At 44.7% G+C, this 21,604-nt stretch overlaps 1 long non-coding RNA gene across 1 annotated transcript in view; it reads right to left on the bottom strand.

The window, feature by feature from the left end:
* Positions 1-11,471: 11,471 nt before the first annotated feature.
* LOC109321625 overlaps positions 11,472-21,604 on the bottom strand; it is a 230,177-nt gene continuing 220,044 nt past the window's right edge. Inside the window, exon 3 of the long non-coding RNA XR_002104114.1 lies at positions 11,472-11,519. This is a non-coding gene — a long non-coding RNA (uncharacterized LOC109321625). The remainder of the gene's footprint in view (positions 11,520-21,604) is intronic.

Here is a 21,604-nt window from a genome sequence, read left to right as displayed (position 1 = left end):
CCCTCTTCCTTACTGTCACTGAAACAGTACAGACGAGCCCTTTGGATCCCAATCGAAGCCATGGTTCAAGTCCTTGGCTATACCTGAAAATATACAACACAGCAATGATAGAATCTGTTGCCTCTCCAGGGAGAGTTACAGAGGGGGAAAAACCTGCATCTCAGGACCCTCTAGCTCAAATGAGCCCACATGTAGCTAACCGACTCTTCCCTTCTACACTCCCCACAGCATATATCAAGGCAATCGGATACCACACATGGATTTAAAAGTACTGAGAAAGGCAATCTTCAAACAGAAACGGGGTTCTACAGAAAGATGTGAAATGACCTGTTAACTTCAGTGTGAAGTTCTCAGTGGAATGAAGACTCCCCACAGAGAGGAATCGTTCTGAGTTACACACCGCTCCACTCATCACCATGGGTGTTCTCGTCCTCCCAGCTCCCGCCGCCTTCAGGGTCCCGTGTCTGACAGCTTCTTATGTGCATCACATGCCCACTTCCACCTCTCCCCCAACTTTCAGCACAGTGGGCGCAGGCTCCCAGCATGCTTTATTCTTTGGTCAGCACTCAGAAGCAGCTCACAGGGTGGGAACAGAGACTGCAGATCAGACATGTCCATGATGGAGAGATAAATCCCTCACGCACCAGCTTTCATGAAGGAGAACAACAATAGGGATTATATCCTCCCACAGAACAGGGAATCCCCAAATCTTAACACATACAGGTAAGGAGAATGTGGGACTGATAGGTCCCCCTTCTCCCTAATCCTGCCAATTTACACGTCTGTGCACCACACACCGCCTCTGCCTTCTCAAACTGCTCCTAATCCCTATCCTTCCCTTTGACCTGCCCCCTCATCCTCTTCCTACTCCTCGTGGGTTTTCTGCTATGCTCAGATTCCAGTCTCCCCAAATAAAATAAATACATAAACGCATTTAGAGGCAGATTCTCCTCTCCTCCCCACCTGGATTTTTGTCACGGGTTCAACTTATTGGTAACTGAACAGAGAATGGCTTCATGACGGCTGCATATCTCCTTGAGCTATGCAACCCAAGGTGAAAACTGGACATGCTTCTGGCTACTTCCCGTGTGCATCTCTCTGCATTACAGTCACACATACACTGAGAGGCAAGCTCTTGCTTGACTATTCTTTCAATGTTGTTTCTTGAAAGATGTCAAGGGGAAAATGGCAAGTTGCTGGAGAGTATTTTGGGTAAAACTGGGCCATGACCTAAGGTCTGGGGAGAGAAGGACAAACCACATTGGAAAAAAACTTAAGATCTCACAATCTTAAGAAAAGCTGTTGGGGGAAAGCAGGCAGTGAGGGGAAGGGGCCTGTATCTAAACAACACCTTGCTTCAATGGAACCAAATCTGGAACAGTAACCCCAACCACTAGGCAGACCTAATTAGAGAGCAAAGGTGGATTTTAGAGAATGAAGAATTGGCCTTTAAATACAAATGGGCTCTCAACCTTAACTATTGCAGAGCTGGCGCTTCACTCTAATGTAGCGAAGAAAAAGCAATTGGCTAGTCTGATTTAATCTCTTTGGTCTAATTCAGAGTCCTCTGAAAGCGAACCAATGCATTTCAATGGGCTGTGCATCAGACCCCAGTGTAACCCCATTTAAACTGATGAAGTACTATTGAGACATAACTGGATTAAGCAGTGATGCATGAATCCCTAGATTAATATCTCCCCTCTGGAGATATTTAGAGATACCCAGGTACAGTTAGCATTTAAGTTTTACCATGAGAAAATTCAGAGACATCACATTAGTGGCTAAACGTTGTATACTTCCAGCAATACAAAAAGGATACCTGCCCACCTCACCTCCTTTCTCCCCAGCCCCCCACCAAGAAATGCAGAAATACTTTAGTGGAAACACCACTTCTCTTTCCCCCTGCCCCACCCTCTGAATAGCTCAGTGCAATGAAAATATGTCTAATCCATGATCTCTGCAGCACCCATTGACCAGAAACCATAATTTTTGTTGTAGTGACATTTTAAAATTGGTTGAAATTCAAACCTCCAAAATCCCATTGAGTTCCCAAGTGGGCAAAGTGTTCTTTGTAAGCAGCTCCCACTGCAGGATTGAGACTTAACTTCTCACTTAAGATTGCTTGTGTGCAAAGCTATGGATCCAGAGAATAAACAGCAGCAGAGCAGGGAAATGTTAAGAAAGAGCAGCAAAGAATGTATTATGATGATTAAGCACTAAACCAACAAGGTACTCAAGAGCAATTTGCCCTAGAGAACATTTGTCCATCATATTCCCTGCAGTAGGAGGGTAGGGTGAAACCAATGGTGGTTTTGGCTTTCCTGTGGCTTTCACAGACAAGCCATTCCCAAAGTTTATCAAATTCTAAATGAAACGTAAAAGTACTATGTTACATATTACAAGTTAAAAGCAAATCTTTTCCCCTTGCAGATTTTATACTTTACTAAAAATGAAGTAGTGCTTAGGTGTATTAGTGAAAAACAGTTATTATTCCAGCTCATTTCACCAAGAACTTATCTGGAATCCAAGCGCTAGAGAGCAAAGATTTAGAAGCAAGGTTTACAAAAAGCCCTCAGATGTGCAACTCCCCACATGCAGCATCTTTCCTAAGCTTTTAAGTCTCAAAATAAAGAGGGACAAATCACCAAACATAATTCAGTAAGACAATTTCTGGAGAAGACTGTAATACAGTAGGTAAATGCCTAAGGGGAAATAAGTAACTTGGGGGGGGCCTAACTCCAGACACCTGAAAGGAATCTATTTTTTTCAGAAAATTGTGTCCCTTTAGGGCATCTCAAGTTGGGTACCAAAAAACGGAGGCATTCAATATTACTAGACACTTTTGAAAAACGTTGTCTGTATAATGATTTATGAGGGGAGACCTATGCATCTTCCTTATAAAATATTCTATAATAACCATTATTCATTTAGGGCAGGAGTGCTCAACTCCTGGCCTATCGGCCAGCTCCGGCCCCCAGAGCTGTATCATCTAGCCTGCAGGGCTCCCCGCAGACAGGGCAGGACACAAGCATGGGCGAACGGGGCAGCCACCTGGGGCCTGAACAGAAAGAGGGCCTGAAAAAGGTGCAAATAATGATTATTATTATCATCATCTCTGGTGAAGGGAGGCCCAATATTAAACATTCACCTGGGGCGGCCAAGAGTCTAGGTACAGAGCTGCCCACAGACCTGTGTCGAGTCCTACAGGGGATGGCTCTGTGTGCTAGATAAAATGCACAGGGTGATGGTAGGGCCTGATTCCTGCAAGGCAGGGGAAGCATGGGACCCACAGGGCTGAGCAGGGGCAGCGTGTTCTCCCCAGAGTCTGATCCCAACCAGATGGGGGCAGGATGGGACCTGGCCAGAATTGGGCTCTGAAAGCCCCACACTATCCCCACCCAACCATGAGCAGAGGCAGAACAGGACCTTGGGGCCTGGTCCTGGTATGCAGCCTGATCCAGCCTGGAAACCAGCCCCGCTGCCATTCACCCGTCCATTGGGGACAAAACTGTGAACACCACTGATTTAGGGACAGATAGGAAGCCACATATACTGAGAATTTCAGATGGATTTACTAATTTTCTGTGTGCAATGCAAACTTCAGCCCATCATAACATAATGTAAATATTAGACCAATAAATCAGTCCATATTGGATCATCACCAATAAAAGGAAAATTGACATTATCAGCAATTGGCTTTTTTTGACCAATGTGGCTGATAATGTCACTGACAAACATCATGTGCATGCACGCAGCCACAGTATGTATGCAGCCAGGAGTGCAGCTAGACAGCTTGGAGTGCAGCGTCTGGTCGGTAAGCCAGTGGTGGGAAAGGAGTGTGGGGAGGCAGGCTGAGGCCTCCACGGCGAGGGAGGGAATGGGGTAGAAGCAGGTGCTGCCCAGCCAGGGTGGAGCGGGGCATGGGACTGAGTTGCAGGCAGCTCATCCAGGAGCCGCAGGGGCAGAAGGAGGGGGGCTCCCACCTCTGTGTGCACCCCCAGGGAAGGTAGGGGGGCATGTGGTCGCTGGATTAGTGCGTGGGGCAAGGGCGGGCTGTTCACTGTGGGCTCAGGGCTGGGGATGGTGCCGACCTCTTCCTGGTGTGGGGGTTGGGTCAGGGCTCCACTCAGGGTGGGCAAGGGCAGGGCAGGTTGAAGCGGCACTGAGAGGGGAGCTACAGCAAATTTTGTGGTGGTTGTAGCCCTTCCTGTAGCCACCCCTCCCAGTGGTACTGCCACCCACCCCAAGTGTAGCCCCAGCCCAGTCCCTGCCACCAGGAAGAGGCCAATGCAGCCCCTGCATTGGGCAGCCCACCCTTGCCCACACATAAATCCAGGGAGCACATGCTCCCCATGCCTCCCTCAGAGGTGCACACAGAAGCGAGAGCCACCTCCCTATGCCTCCTAGATGAGCTCATGGCTCTGTTCTGCACCCCACCCCACCCTGGCTGAGCAGTGTCTGGCCTTGCCCCTGCCCCTCTCCCTCCCTCACCACAGGGACCTCAATCTGCCCCCCAAAACCCATTCCTTCCTTCTCCCCCATGCTCCTTCTCCCCCACAGACGTACCAGCTGAATGCTGCTCTCTAAGCTGCAAGACTGCATGTTGGCTATCAAATCGGTATCAGCAGATAAGCCTGGTTAATAATTGGCCATTGTTATCAGCTGAAAAAAATCTTTAGCAGTGTACCCCTAGTAAATACCACAACACAGAGTTGTTCAGTTGTTTTTTTTACTCTTTAAGATGCACTGCAAAACTATGATTCTGTCTATAAGGGAGAAATGAAGGAAGATCTGACAGCTGCCCTAATTCCCACCACTTGCTAGCAGTGCCCAGAGGAGATGGCATAAGAATCTCCCATAGGAATGTACAACAAAAGTGGAAGAAAACACCACTTACAACAGAATCCAACACAGGTGTTTTATTCCATTCTCAGTCCCCAAGTTAATTGTTTTGTTATTTCTTTGCTTTCCATCAGCATGCAAATGTAAAACATGCATAAGAACACATTAATAGGTACTTATTTCTCATTTTCCTATACGGATGGTGTGCTCAAGACCAAATGCCAATCAAAAACTTATGGATAATAGAACAAGAAACACACACACAAGGGACCAAATACGCAGTCAGACCCTGGGACTGCCTAAGCACCATTGGCATTTGTGCCTGCAAAGGTGTAATTACTAAATCCAGTTGAAAAAAGACTGAATACCCTCAGCTCTCAAATGACTTCTAAAAGATTTTGTCTATCCGGAGTTAGCCCCAATTCAACCAGGAACAGGTGTACTTCAACTGAAGGTCACTTGCAGTATAGGCAAAGAAAGGGGGAAATTGAACTCCCATTGAGCAAACTTCATTTCCTAAAAGGGAGAAAATTGGAAATTGTTTCTCTTTTAACCAATATTTGGGTTTATATTGATGCCATCAAACTGGGTGCTGGCCACTGTCTACTAAATGCCAAATACAGATGAAATACTCAACACCTCTCAGAATATTCTTAAAACCTTGCAAGATCAGAGTCATTTGGAATTAAAATTTCTCTATTTTGAAGGTGCAAGCAGATGCTTATTCATTAACACTTGCTTCTGCAATATCATAGGCAAAACATTCTAAAACATCTAACCTTAATGAAAATCTAAGGACAGTGTCTGCAGATGCAGTATATGAACCCATATACTTGACAAAGTTTTCTATTACATTCTATGCACAACAAAAACACCAAAATCCTAGCCTTAATGTAACTTTAGATCTGGGGAATCAACCTCAAAAGAATCCCAAAAGTTTAGGTTTCACACTCAAACGTAACTCTACTCCCAGTAGGTTTGCCTTCAGTTTTGACCTCCTCCTGTATTGCTCATCAGATAATGTGACATGCAGTGAAAGCTGGGATTTCTTCACACATTCTTTCAAATATGCTTTTCCTCAACCTAACTCACCTCTCCCCTCATTGTTCTCTTTCCCCATCCATTCTGATTGTCACAGTCCTGCATCCAAGGTTCATTTTTTTCTGTGCTCTGTGCAGTCACACCACATTCACAAGAAAAAATTACTGGACACAGAGAATTACCAAGGCAGGAAGAGGCAACAGCATTTGTAGATTCCACCCAAAGATTACCATTTCTCTGCAAGTGACAGTGGGATCTCCAGAAAAGATTCAGTGAGGCCTGAAGGAATGTGACCAGAACAGGAAGGATGAACGGGAAGACTGTGTCTTCAAGTAATACAGCAGCACAGGTGGTTGTCCAACATGCCACAGGCCAATTTCTGAATGTATCTAGGCCTCCTAATTTAGTCAGTCACGATGCCTAAGGCATGCCCATTGCAATGTAACTCAAGAAGAAGTATAGCATCCTATGCCCAGGGTTTCTTTGCTCCTCTCCAGGTTCTGGCACCAGCAATACACAACAAAACAGCTGTGCCACTTAGTACTTACTGACTTATTGTATAGATCAAGCTCCCCTATGAAGCCAAAATATCAAGAATCCTACCTTGGCCTTTGCCCTGAGAATCCCTTGCTAAACATTAGTGATCACTAAGTCTCAGACAGACTTTGCTGTTGGCATGAAAAGGAAATTCATATTTATCTCTATTCATGGTTTTGAAATGGCAATAACTTTTACAGACACATAAATAAATCATATCATGGCAGCTATTGAAAGATATAATCTCCTCTGCGTTCCTAGAGTAATGTAAAAATTCCCAGCCAGATCCCTTAGTAAACAAACTAGTAGAAACAGAATGATCATACATTACATCTACTAGACTTAAATGCAGAATGTAGTATTTCAAATGCAGTGTTTTAAAGCTGCTAAATGGAATTGCACAAAACAGCATTCATCAACAGCAAAATAATTTCCCCTTACTTCCTCCAACTTCTTAATTATATTTTGAACATTGTGTAAAAGAAGAGCCTCTTTGGTTATACAAATGAATAGTAGCATGTGTCTCCCTTATCACAAAATTTACCTCAGAAACCATTGCCCTCAATAAGACATGTTTCAACACCTCCAGGGACTACAGAGAAAGAGACAGAAACTGTTTTCTATGTGTATAAGAATCAGTCCCCAGTTAAATGTAATTGTGCAAACCAGCTTAAGGCTGAAAGTTCTTCTTGCATATTTGCATGTAATTGCCTGCTCCCCTCTCATCTTCCAAGCATTCACTGTCTGCAACACAATCATTTGAGGAACAGATTTTAAACAATGGGCTGTATCCCTCTAACCCACTTAGACATGTGTGAAAATCCAGTGGTCAATGTTTAGTGAAACAGGGCACTCACTGACAGACATGATGGTTTCTCATGCCAATTATGCACTGAAAGAAGTGCCCAATTGTGCAAGTATATGAACCTTCATTACACGAGGATTCAGATGAAGGTGCTCCAAAGCAGAGCGCATTCATAAATGTGTGTCAGCATATACCAGGAGCAGAACTAGGCTGCCACAGCCCAGGTGTGCTCCTAGCCTTGTCTTCAAAATGGGAGGGGGAGAAGGGAATGAGTTCAGTTTGGGGGTGCCCGGCCAACACTGGAGGGTGGGGTTGGATGGATTGGAGCCCCTCAAGGTAGGGGCTTCCCCCCACTCCAGAGCAGGCTGGAGAAACCCAAAAATGGACCTCCCTCCTCTGCCTTCCCCTCCTCCCATCCAAAGACAGCATGAGAGCTTGGAGAGGGGGCCAGGGATAGGGAACAGATGCTGCAGACCTGCAGCCTCTCTCCCCAAATCAGCTCGAAAGTGGAGCTCAATCACCCACCCACCCTGATCCAAGAGCAAGCATTTGTTGGTTCAGAAGGGCCAGTTTACCTCACGGCACTTTCTATGAAGTGCCATGAGTTAGACCAGGAAGCTGCATGTTTGTCAGTGCCCATAAATACACTCTTAATGGCTTTGACTGGATATAGTCTGATCTCCTTTGGAAAGGGATATTTTCCAAGGGAATTTAGAATGTATCGAGTTTTTACAAAGCTATAGTAAGTTTGGATCTGGATTCAGCAAGGCACATAAGCATATGCTTAACTAAGCACATGAATAGTACTATTTTAAGCACTATTTAAGAACTTTGCTAGAAAAGGTCTAGAGATGGGAGCCCTCTGTTAAAGTCTTACATAGGGAGCAATTTGTCCTCCCAAATGAAATATAAGAATCCAGAATTATGAAAGAGGATATTGCATGCTATCATAATGATTGCCAAAGAAGAGTCTCCTCTAGAGCAAGTGATAGAAAGATTATTTGGGCCTTGTACTTTAGGGGCACCCAGAATTCTCAGTAACTCAGTAGCTCAGTTCTGGACAAAGCTCAGACACAGGAGACCCTGGTTTCCCTGTAGTTCTTAATTCCATTAAAATTAGTTTCTTTCCTCAGATTAGAATTCTGCCCAGAGCTTGCAAGCATAAAAGGAAAACAAAAGTTTCCTAATTAGCAAACACATTGCCATACTCATCTGTCCATTCACATCTGAAGTACATGAAAGACTGGAAATGGAAGTATGGCAAGGAATTGAAGCTCCTTTATTTGATAGAAATGAGAGGGAAGAAAGGGTATCCACAATTATTGAAAGTTTGAGGCATCAGTACTAAAGCCTCTGCTAGATAGCCGCAATGCAAATGGAGATCATGACTGCATTGTGATGAACCTGCCTTCCAACTGTGTGTAGCCTGGGTGATCAAGCCTCATCATTTTACCTCGAGGAAGAAAAAAACAGTCTTGTGTGTTCTCAAAATTGATATTCTTTCACCATTGTCACAGAGGTTAGTATATATTTCAATTGTCCTTACGATGACTTAAAATCTCTTAAAAAGGGCACACTATAGCATTTGGTCTTTCTTTATAATTCAGTTCTAACTTATATGCTCCAGATTCCTTGTAGATACCTGATATTTTAAGGTCAATGACTTACATAAATGATACAGGGTAGGTTCATAAGACCAGGTCCATGGCAGGCATAAATCACTTCTATGGAGCTCAACCTGTTTGCACCTGCTGAGGATTTGGCTCATCTATTTTCAGTCAGTACTTCCTGCAGCAAAACCACATGTTTCTTGGGACAGCTAGGTACCAGACCAAAACATAGGAAATGATCACAGGAATAATGTAAAGAAAGTGGCCAAAAAGCTTCCTGCACACAGAATAAGTGAAAACATTTTATCTTATGCTCTGTCACTTTTAAAGCCTCCTAAACTTTATATTAAACTGTTCCAACATTCAGCTCCCTTACACCAGATAAACCCAGTGCATTGTAAAATTGTAGAGTTACAGTCATTCATTAGCATTATATACTGGACAGCTCCATTTTCATTCCATTTCAAGCAAATGCGAAAAGTTTTTTACTCCCCATTTGATGTCTATTTTTGTAGAGGCCAATGTCATTATTATTATTACAGCATCCATGGTTTTGGCTGCATTTTAATCAGAAGTGATCTCTTATTTAACTATGGAAGAGAACATAAAGGTATAACAGGTCAACCCTATATAAGCACAGTGCAAACTTAAGACAGTGCAAAAGACACTCTAAAGCTGTCACTTGTTTCATAGCTTCTACTTCTAAAAAAGTTTCTACCTGGAAAAATGATTAGCTGGGGAAATGGCTAGCTCAAAAAGCGCTAACTACAAAGAACTTTGAAAAGATGTTGCAGTCTTTTTACTATAAAATCTACAGCTGCCATTCAAAGATCTTCTCCCTTACCCTGGAGCAAAAGCTACAATAATTTTGTAACTATGATAGTAACCAAACAGTGGCACTGAAAGAGCTAAGACTGAGAAGAGCTTCGAGCTTTTTCACACCAAACTGGTAGAAGAAATTAGTGTCAGAGCTGATGGTGTCTTGTGACCAATGCCAGTGTCATTTCAGATATAAGCAGTATACAAGAGGATACCAAGTAATAAATAGAAGAAAATATCACAAAGGGAAGTAGAAAAAATTATCTAGAACAACAGGCAGTATAGACAATGTTTTTCTAGGCCAGACATTTCTTATTAATATAACAATATTTTAAAAAAGAGATAAGCAATCTTGCTGTAGCTTCAGCTTGCCTCTGTATGTCACACAGTTTCCTTTCCCATGCTTTTCTTATAGTGTTATGTACAGTCAAAATTGATAGTATCATTCCTCTTCCTGTCACACTCCACTTAATACCACAGCTTTCACCATCAATGGTTGGTTTCCACATGTAAAAATACACAGAAAACCCTCCATTTATTGTCACTCCAGCCATTGTCACAAACCACTCAACATCAGCTTAAGTGATCTCTGCTGGAAAATGTACCTCTTAATAGCAGAATCATCAAAGGCAATTCCAAGATTGAATTGGTGAGCAGACCATTATCAGCAAAGTTATTTGCCTTTTTGAAGAAACTGATGTAGAAAGACAAAACATTTAACAAGAAGGCTTAGAAAATGGGTGAAGTTCAGGTGAAGCAGCACTGGGTAGCAAATGGGCATTAAAAGGGCTTCAGCACTCAGCTTTTTGTGGAGCAGTATAGGCTCTCTTCCCCTCAATTCATCAGTCTATAATTTTTTTACCACAGCAATATATTTATGGTTTTTACATCATTTCCTCTGCTAGATATTAAACAGATGGCCCAGTTGGACACTGCACAAGCTCACAGAACTATACAAAGGCAGAGAATAGAAATTTTAACTCTTCCAAATTCAGAGCTATGCCACTGCCCTCCACAAAGTGATTGGAACTCAAGTGGATGTGAGTTGAGCAGATACCTGGGCACAATACACACTCAGAATAAAAGCTGTCTTTTAGCACTTGAGGGCATCTTGTGAAATTGCTCCTTAATCTCATGCCTCCACCTGATGCACAACCCCTGCTGTTGTCAGCTCTGCTTACTATCACAAGCTTCTTTCAGCCCAGCGCACACGGTATTATCAAGGTTTGACAAAAGCACAGCAATGACACTACACATACTGCCTCTTTGCATACTGCTTCAGCTCTGCTCATTACCAATCCATTACCTCCAGTACTGCAGAGCCTAACTGTGAGGCTTTTTACTAAGGTTACAGATTTATGTAGATCTTGCACAATATACCATTGTATTTGGATGTACATTCCAATTTTCCTATTATGAATGTCAGCCGTACATAAGGGTTATCCACTGTGTTCCCATAACTAGCTACAGCTGATCCATGACATCATCTGCAGACTGCAATTAAGGGCACAGCCATGCCAACCTCACTGATTGCTTTCCTGTAACCATGGATTCCTGATTAAGATAAACATGCTGTGGAAACAAAGTATATTCCACATTATTTACAGGTGCCTAGGACCTGGGAGATGTATATTTTCAGATCTTATCATACCTTTTCAAATTGGCCTTACAAGATAGATTTTACATTACACTGGTTTCTCACAATATATGAGATGCTGGTACAGTGCTTTATGTCAGATGAGGACCAATGAAAAGCAGTCAAAAATAAAACAGGATTGGAAAAGAATATATCATCAATGAAAAGAGAAGACACTCACCTGGACTTCTGTTGCTTGTCTGTATCTTTCAGTGTGCCTTGGGAAAACCTGGTTGGGAAGGGGAGGGAAATATTATCCAAAATTTGGCATTACAAAATGAAAATGCTATAAGAGAACAAAAATAATACATATTTCAGACATGAAAAGAGCGCCTAGAAAGTAATCTCAAATTCCACAGGCACAATAAATACCATTCCTAAAAAGTAACTTAGCCCACAGAAGGTCAAACATTTGAGGATAATTATTGTTATTCAGAGAAGAGGTCCCATGGAGATAAATCACAATTTACCATATTATGATGTATTATATTAAAAGGGCCGTATAAGTCAGCCTCCATTTAAAGCAGGAGTGGGAAACTATTTGGACCCAAGGGTCACTTAGGGAGTTTTGGTGAGCTGTCATGGGCTGGGTCTGCACTATCCCAGACCCCCAACAGCTCACCGAAACTCCCTAAGTGGCTCTGCTCAGTGCTCAGCTGGGATGGGGCTGCAGGTGAATGGAGACCAGTGTCTGGGAGCAGGACGTGCAAGCAAGGCCAGCATCACGGGGTCGGGTCTCAGGGTGCTGACAGAGTGGGGCCAGGGCCTGGAGCAGAGTCATGATCTGCTCCCCACACGTCCCTGTGACAGGCGCCAGTTCTGCGGGCAGGGATGAGCGGGAAGCAGGACATGGCTCTGAGCCAGGCCTTGGCCTTGCACTGTCACTGCCCTATGATCCTTGGGTCTCCATGGAGATGGGCCGGGACCCACATGCGCAAGGTGTGCAGTTGGGATGGGGCCAGGAGTAGGCATGGAGCTGCATCCAGGAGCGGGATAAATGGATGGGGCCAGGATCTTGGGGTGGTGACAGCATGGGTCTGGGTCCTGGGGCAGAGCCACAATCTGCTCACCGCGTGCCCCTGCCCACAGAACCAGTGCCCATTGGAGGGACATACAGGGAATGGTTCACAGCTCTTCCCTGAGCCCTGGCCCCGCACTGTCACTGCCCCAAGATCCCAGGCCTGCCCACTCATCCCACTCCTGGATACCTCTCCCCCTTCTACCACTGCCCCATCCCATCTACCCAACTGAACACCGTACCTGTGTGAATCCTGCCCTTGGTGGTGGATGCCAGGTGGACAAGCAGGGGTGCCCAGGCAGCAGAGCCAGTCCAGCACCAGTGGCAGATGGAAGAATCTGCCACTGCTGGGCTGCCAAGAAACGAGTCTTGCAGCCCTGCTGTGCACCAGGGGGTGGCAGACCAGCTGCAAACACCCTGGCACAAGCTGCCTCCCAAGCCTGGGCCAGGCAGAGCCGAGAGACCCAACGTGGGCCAGACAAAATTACTTGGCAAGCTGGATCTGGCCCATGGGCCATATTTTGCCCACCCCTGATTGAAAGGGTAACCCCGTTTATGTTATTCCCTGCATACTGTAGCTGCCATGCTAGATTGCAACAACACTCCTAAGAAAACCACCAAAAAGCCATTGCCTTTTGAACAGTTCCTTCCTGGTGCATGAAATGGAGGCTAGGATACAGACAGAGCTACTGACTCAAAACATTTTGCTGCTATCACTCCTTCTGCCATGACTGAATCTCAGAAAATCCCAGTATAAGAAGCAAGAAAAAGTAATACAGACTGCTTTTAAGACATTCTAATGAAGACAGGGGGATTGCCTTGTGACCAAAATTAGAAGTCTAAGCAGGAAGGGGGTCCTAGTCCCTTTGAAAGACAGTAACCAAACCCTAGAACACACTCAGGAAGGATGAGGGGGTCTGTGGAAGCGAACTACCTTCATGGAGTTTGCTTTCAGATCTCTCAGTTTCTTGTGCTGCTGATTTAAGTGCATATGTTTAAGTACCTTTGCATGGTCCTTGGAAGGTATATATAAAAGTTTACTCAGCCAGTGAACACTGAGGGAGAACACATCTGAGCAAATGGAAGAGGTTAGGAAGGATGAGGAACTGCTTCTAAGGTCAATGTCACTAGACTACAATGCCTGTACTCCTCAAATGGGCCAGATACAGGGTCTACGCTTGCCAACTGTGCCTGAGACCCAGACGAAGATCCAACAGTTGGATCCTTTTGCAACAGACTGGTAGCCATTTTGAAAGTAGGACTGCACTAGGTTGTGAGGAATAATGTTGAGTCTTTTGCCCAAATGGAGCCTAAGTGTCTTGTTTTGGTGAATGAAGGGAAAAGGCAGGGGTGGGGTGTTACATCAGCTCTGATATAGATCCTGCTGTATTGCAGGATCTCCTGGACCCAGATTGATTGAAACACCAGGAAAAGGACTCTGGAGATGACAGCTTGGTTAAGGGGAAGATAGATCACTAGTACAACAAGAACAACAATGCAGAAACAGGGCCATCATAGATAATGTTCATCAATAAAGCTTACAAGCCCCGCATCTACCATCATGTCTTTGGTCCATCAAAAGATCTGTCTGGCCACTTGCCCAGATAGAGTACTGCTGTCCAATTCACAACAGTGTAGAGCAACAAAAAGACCAGAGTATTTCATCATTCCAGTCACAATGCTCTGATTAAAGATCTATAAAATTCCTCCCTGAAACTGTTTCCAAGATGATAAGTCAGAAATACCAGCTGATGATCGTATCTGGCAAAAGAGTGCCTTTATCAACTGCCACTGCTCTCCTGCTGCCTGATGAAACCCCAAGCCCATCATAACCCTGGACACCTGCGAAAACAAAGCCTTTTTGGTGGCTACTGCTGCAATGCTTTAAGTTCCGTATTTCTACTTGGGCCTCGGGCAGGTGTACGGAAAACCAAGCCATGAGCTTTCAAAGCAATGGGCAAAGTAACCTCTGACAAAACACACTTTCACTTGTGTTAGTTGCCCCTCTTTCTATCATCAGCCCTTGTATTCATTTCATCTGCCTCTTAAATGTTATTTTCAAGCTGTCAGGCCCTTGGGTCAGGGCTTGTTGTCTGCTTTATGTTTGTACAGTTCCTAGCACAATGGGGCTAGACATGTTTAAGTTCTCTATATTGCTACTGCAATGTTTTAGGGCACTGCAGCAGCTTGGTATTCCCCTAGCAGAGAAACTAGTGACAGTACCCAGGGTACTTTTCTTACAAAGACTGATATCTTCAAAGCTACCTGGATCATTCATATACCCAATTCCAAACGATTTCTCAATCACGGAGGAGACTTTGGAATTTCATCCAAAATACTATTTATTTCAAACAAAGGAGGTCAAAATGGCATGCTGGCAATACCACTCTCCAGCCCCTCCCTTAAGACAATACCAGTAACAGCTCTTTTGTTTAAACACATATTTCAAAAGACCCTGCACTCTTTAAACCAGAAGCTGCTTTAGCACACTGTTATTTTTTTCTGCCCAGGTTCCTGGAGACCTGTGGATCCACAACTTGCGCATTGCAATAACACCTCTGCCCAATAATCATCATTATTAATGCAGGAAGAGAATCCAGCAAAGAGTCTACCACTAAGAATCCTTGCTGCTTACGTAATGTCTGGACCATCATGACTACAGCATCACTATATGCAATACACTATATGCAAAACAATGCTAAAGCAATAGTAACAGAAGGGGGAAAGGTGTTGGTTTGGGGAGGAGGGTTGGGAAGGGGTGTTGACAAACTCAGCAGTAGACAGTAGGAAAAATGACTGTTTCATGAGGTAGCCTCAAGTTATAGAGCAACTATAATGCTCTATAAAGGAGTGCTGTCACAGACATAGAATGAGGCTTCTCCGATATGACTACAACAAATATTGGCACTGTGAGATTGATAAATCTGCACCTTCTTCCTTTATAATCCTCAATATGTTCATTTTCACACTATGATGGAGCTTCTCTTACCATACACCCCTATGCCCACACAACTGCCATCAAGTTAGACTTGAAATCCACCTCTTCATTCTAGCTAATGTAAAAATAACTGTATTGATTAAATATTGAATAGACATTACCTGCAATTTATTGTTTGTTTTTGCCATTCTGTTTTTATTGTTTTATTACCCTCTAAAATGCCTGAACATAAATGACATACTTCTTATTTGCTTTGCCCTTTTTTATTCAGCAAATATTAGGTTTTCTAATATAGCTAGTGCTTTAAGTCATCTGTTTTTATACAGGTCCCATCTGAATGTAGGATATTGTTCTGTTCTTAATTCTTTAATATCCATAACAGGTGCTAAAACCATAGATGCAAAAATATAATTATACTCTGAGATTATAACCCATTGAATTCAAACTGCTGGAGCAGGGGGAGGGTTGTATTTATACCAAATGGCAGTGTCCGCTTAAAGAATATTAAGGAACGAACTTTACTGGAGATGAGGGCGTTGATATGCTACCCTTTGCCCTCTAGAAACCTGGATTCAGATCCGTATCCCTGGTCACAAAGGAAAATTAGCTTAGCCCCAATGAACATTATTATGCCTAAAAGGAACATCAGCTATACAGATGCTGCACAGTTGGGAACCTTGACTTGGGACTATAATGAAGAGGGCAGGATAGACTAATTGTAGCGCTGTGCAAAGCTTTGGTAACCAATTCGATTCACAGAAGATTTGGCCCAAACTGGCGACCAAATCTCTGAATCCAAATCAAATCAGGAGACCCATTAATCTCTCCAAATCAAACCGGAAACCTCCAAATTGATTCAGAGAGATTTGGAGATTAGGCCATAGACTTTACAGGCAGGCACTAGGCAGTGCTGGTGGAAGCAGCTGGGGGAGCCACCGGACAAGCCCCAGCTTGAGCTGGCAGCCCCAGGAGAAGCTGCAGCACGTCCAGCTGCTCCCCCAGCTACCCCCCTGCTGGGGCAAGGCAGGCAGTGCTGACAGCCACGGAAAAAGCCACAGGGGCTGGGGGAAATGATCGGGGAGCTGGGGGAGTGATTGGGAGCTGGGGGATCATACTGGGACCTGGGGGGGAAGCCCCTGTTCATTCCCCCAGTCCCCGATCATTCCCCCCAGCTCCCAGGTTGATTCCCCAGATCCTGGTTCAATCCCCCAGCTCCCCAATCATTCCCTTCAGGTCCCGTGGCTTCTCCCAGGGCTGCCAGCACTGCCTGCCTCACCCTGGCAAGGGGGCAGCCAGGAGAGCAGCCAGACAAACTGGGAGAATGATCGGGGAGCCCCACAATGAGCATGAACATCTGGTATGTGGTGCCGCAGACCCATCTATGGTGCCATACACTGGATATGCAGGCGTTTCCTGCGCTGCTACTTTGCAGCAAGGGAGCCTGGGGGGTGGGGGCAGGTGTTGACTCTGGGAAATCCCAGGGTCAAAAAAAATCCATGCCAAAAAAAAGTGGGATCACACATGTGGTGGCAGCACACACCACCCAAAACCACAGCCTAGCCAGCCGGAGCTACACTCCAGCTGCTGGCCACACTACCTGCTGCAGGAGTGCCATGGCTGCAGCTCCCTGAGGCCCCCAGGATGCCATGCAAGGCTGCTGGGGCAGCACAAATGCTGGCCCCAGCCTCCCCTACTCTACCCAGGGTAACCTGCCACATACTAAAGCATGCATGGCATGGGCATCCCCTGGGAAACACAATTTCTTACTCATCTGGACATGCCCATGAGGTGCTAATCTACCACGCCTTCTGGCTGACTTCAGACTAAAATGGCTAAGTACCTCTCTCTGCTTATTGGGACTTAAATACCAGGGGCAATATCATGGTAGGACTGAGGAAACCTGGATTGTATCAAAGGAACTAGAGACAGGGATCAAGAGAGTTGGTCTAATTTCTCAGTTGCCACCTACTTCCCTGGACAGATTATTTAGCATCCTTGTCCTTGTCTCAGCCAGAATTTGGCAGGGATTAGGTAACATACATTAACAACCTACTGCAGAGTGCCTTTATCAAGTGATAAAATGGTCCAGGCTGTTAACAGTCTCGGTAACACCTTCAAAATCCTAGTCTAAGAAAGGCCTTGGTTATCTTGGTTCCCCATCTCTGAAGCAGGGATAACAAAGCTTCCCTGTGTCAAAAGAGCAAAGAACATCTTCACTGACTACTCTTCTTGCATGCATACTGGCCTCTGGCTTCTTTACTATTCATTCCATCCAGGAAGAGCACACGCAGGCTGCAGAGGCTTCCTCAGCCTGACAAAGGGTTTTTAAACCTGAAAGCTTGCTAAGAAATTTTTTTCCAACTATTTAAATTGGTCTAATAAAAGATATCAGATTCAGGTCTAATAAAAGATATTCAGAACCTTGTCTGCCTTGATGTCCTTGGACCAACACAGACAGCTACAACCTATACCCCTAAAAGGGTAAAGTTATATTCATTTGTATATTCATGATACACAGTCTCTCAGTTAGTCTCTAAGGTGCCACCCCGGCTATGCCTTCTGCTTGACTTCTCCCTACTCATGATACAGAAATACAGCAGTGTCGGGTGCCACATAAGTACATAGATCAATAGATGCATTGTGAACGGGAAAAACACACAGAGCCTGGGAATCACTAATCCTACATATCAGTCCTTTGTTTCCTTAACCATTGCATCACAATGGCAAGACAAAGAAACAGGGAGAAATAAAGGACTGAATGAACCAATTCCTCGTACATAATTCACCAGGCAAGATAACACATTCCACAGCAAATCCTACTACAACCAGCAATTTTCCAAAACACATGCCACAGGTTGGTAGGCCAAGGGCTGGAAAAGCCTTCCTTTCAGACAGGATGATTCAGATTTCTGGTATTCCTGAAAGTGCAAATCTCCCTTGACAGTCATAAATTCATCTTAAAGAGTGATGGCAATTAAAGAAATGTATTCTGTCACATTGCAGAATGTTATTTTACTTGATAATATACTGATATATCCTCCTTCAGCAATCCCTCACAATCGAGGACGATTGTCTTCCATGATTACCTTATCTGTGGGTCTGAAGATGACTTATGAGGCTTATCTGGGATCGACAGACTCTGCTGCAACTATGGCATGTGTTCCCATGCAGAGCAGGTGGCTCCAGATTCTCGGTTCAGTCTGAGACGCACTGTTTTGCTGCTCCTGCTTTTATCAGTACTAAGATTCTTGCAGCAGCCTCTTTCTCCATTTGGGGTGGTCCTGGGAGATAGTCTCCTACGAGTTGATGTTGATGTTGCATTTTTTCAAGTTGGCCTTGAGGACATCCTTGAAGCATTTTCTTTGCCCTCCTCTTGAGCATACATCTTGACTGAGCTAGGGGAAGAAATCTTGCTTTGAAAGTCTGGAGTCAGAAATCTGTATGGTATGGCCAGCACAGAGAAGTTGATGTCGGATGATCATCGCCTTGATGCTCATGGTGTTTGCTTGAGAGGACACTAATGTTGGTGTGTCTATTCAGGGTGTGCGAAGCGGGCCCTATTCAATTCAGATTCCGCCCAAACCGGGGCAGCGATTCAATTTGTTGACTTGGATCACTGTCCCCGATTCGATTCGGCCAAATCCCAATCGAAGATTCAATGCTGATTCAGAGAATCAGTGAGTCGGACATAGACACAGCTTTAAATATTTTTGTTACATACCTTGAGGTACCAGCGCGGCCTGTGAATGCTGCGATGCTAGGGTGCATGGAGGGTCCCACAGGAGTGGGGGGGTCCACTTCCGGTCTGCTGGGGAGCGCATGGGGGGGGGCATGCCCCCTGGCTCACTGATCAGCCGTGGGGGGATCCTGAGTGCCCCTCCCCCCAGACCCAGGAGACACCAGTTGCCCAGCTGGGGGGAGAGCAAGGGGGCCCCTCACATGCTCCCAAGTGGACCAGAAGTGCTTCAAACACCCATTTCCTCAGGCATCTGGAAAGCTGCATTTGCAATGTTGGATTTCTTCATTGATGTCAGCCTTCTGTAAGAGATGGCTTCTGAGGTATGGGAAATACTCAGCGTTCTCCAGAGTCTCACCATGAATCTGAATTACTGGAGCTGGCAATTGCTCGTTAAGAGCTTTTTGATGGAGGACCTTAGTCTTCCGAATGTTAAGCGTCAGTCCCATTTTCTTGTATGCCTCGGTAAAAACATTGACAATTGCCTGAATGTCTGGAAATATCTATATCTATATCTATCTAGATATAGATATACATACACGCACACACGCACACACGTACACATATAAAAATGAAAAGCACTTTCTGACATTTAAAGACATCCTAACTTGTCTTTGCCTCTCAGCCCAGGCTGTCAGGAGAAATGTGGGAGTGCTGCAAAGTTTGAGATAACAACTTTTAATTAAGAAACTAAGTAGAAGTTTAATGAACGAGAATGTTCACAACAACTGGCACTCAGGGGAGCAAGCCTCAAAATAAAAACTACTCAAAGCTCTATTTGTTACATATAGAGCAGTCAACGGTCAAAGTTCCCCTATGTCAGTCAAAGTTCCCCTATGTCATCACTATGACTATTATTGCTATTATGTTGACTATTACTACAATTATCATTATTAATGCCCTTTCTGTTTGAACAAAAGTTTCTCCTATTTAAGAAAGAACAATTAAGATAATAGATCTGGGTTCAATGACTGGCTCTGATACGCTTCCCGAATGAGCCAGGGCAAGTCAATCTGAGGACAACATTACTTCCTTTCTCACACACTTGGGGTGTGATTGCAGCAAGACACAGATTAAGCCAAAACTTTTTCTAGTATCATAAGCAGGTGAGTCATGGCAGCACAGAACTCTATGTGGGCTAAATTGCCCTTCGTGTTGCTATGGCTAGGCTGCTTCCAATTTGCCAGGTAGCATATTTAAAAGCTAAGTCAGATATCTACACACTACACTGCAGTCTGTGATGTACACTTATCCCTTGTTTGGCTACCTGCACTGTATGCTTTTTCAGACCAGAGGCAGTCCTTTGGGCCCCTGACAGATGTTATTTCCATCAAGGAACAGGAAATATTACCTGATGGAAACTGTCACTCCACATGACAGTCCTGGTTTCCGTCCACCAGATAAGCTAACCAGAACAGAGCAGAAAAAAAGCACCCTGCGAACTTGCTCTGACAGCTCTCACCAGCAAGTGGAGCTGAAGAGCTGCTGGCAGGAGCTGTCATGCCCCATTTCCACACCCTGCATTCAGCTGTACTGCTAATGAACAGTGAGCTCTGAGCTTACCAGCTGAGTTCCCCCTGGGTGACAGAGTTGCTCCCCCATGGCTTACACAGAGCAGGGAAGGCCCATGCAAAGAGTGAAACTCAAACCCCCTTCAGGACACCTTATGCAATGATTTTGTATACATATTTTTCCTTTCTCTCGATCTTGTATGTGTTTTTCCTCTCTCCCCAATGCATTCTTATTGTGTGCAAGTAAAGCATATCATGTTGAGCGTTTGTTTTCACTGGCTCTCACAAGGAAGAGGTCCTTGAATGTATGCCATGATACAGTTTATTGCTCCATTAGCATATTAATCACACTTTAAGTGTAATGTCTGCCAGGGCCTTAATAGAAGAATGTAGTAAATGGATGTTGTTCTAATAAAAGATATCAGATTTACCCAAAGCACCTTGTCTGCTCTAGATGAATGTAGAGCACTTAGCATAATGGAGCCCAAGTTCTTCACTGGGGTCTCGTGGCACTACTGTACTACAAATAATTCAATATTAATACTCAGTACCCAAAGACTTTACCCTTTTTACTCTGCAAGGGTCCTCCCAAATTTGCATCCCTGATAGCACATATAGTTGCTCAAATTCATCATTTTGATCTAATTGCACATTCTGCATTAGGACCTCATTACAGAATCTGCTACGGCTTGGTGGGCTGAGGAGAGGATTGCCATTTGTTTGAAACCCAATCCTTTACAGTGCCATAGCAAAGGGAGGGTGAGTGGGGCAACCACACCAGATGCCGAAGCGAACGGGTGCCAACAGGCTCTGCCCAGCTGGGGTGGGGCACAGGATGGAACCACAAGGGGCTCATTTTGGGGGGTGTGGGGATAAGGGGTAAGGCAACTTCCACCACTGTGTACACTCCTGAGCAAGCATGGGGGCGGGCGCCCCTGGATCTGTGCACAGGGCGAGGGCAGGTTGCCACTGTGGGCTTTGCCCCAGGCACCAAACTTTGTTGCTATGGCACGGATCATCTATATTCTAATTTCCCTAAACCTGCCTGAATAAATTACCCTGCCACTGAAGTATTCTCCCTTTACTCCATCAATTTTAAGTTTCTTCTGAC

This window comes from Crocodylus porosus, unplaced genomic scaffold (assembly GCF_001723895.1).
Source record: "Crocodylus porosus isolate Cpor-Errol unplaced genomic scaffold, CroPor_comp1, whole genome shotgun sequence".
NCBI lineage: Eukaryota > Metazoa > Chordata > Crocodylia > Crocodylidae > Crocodylus > Crocodylus porosus.
Note: the sequence above shows the minus strand (reverse complement) of the source record. Positions and strands in the feature narration are given on the sequence as shown.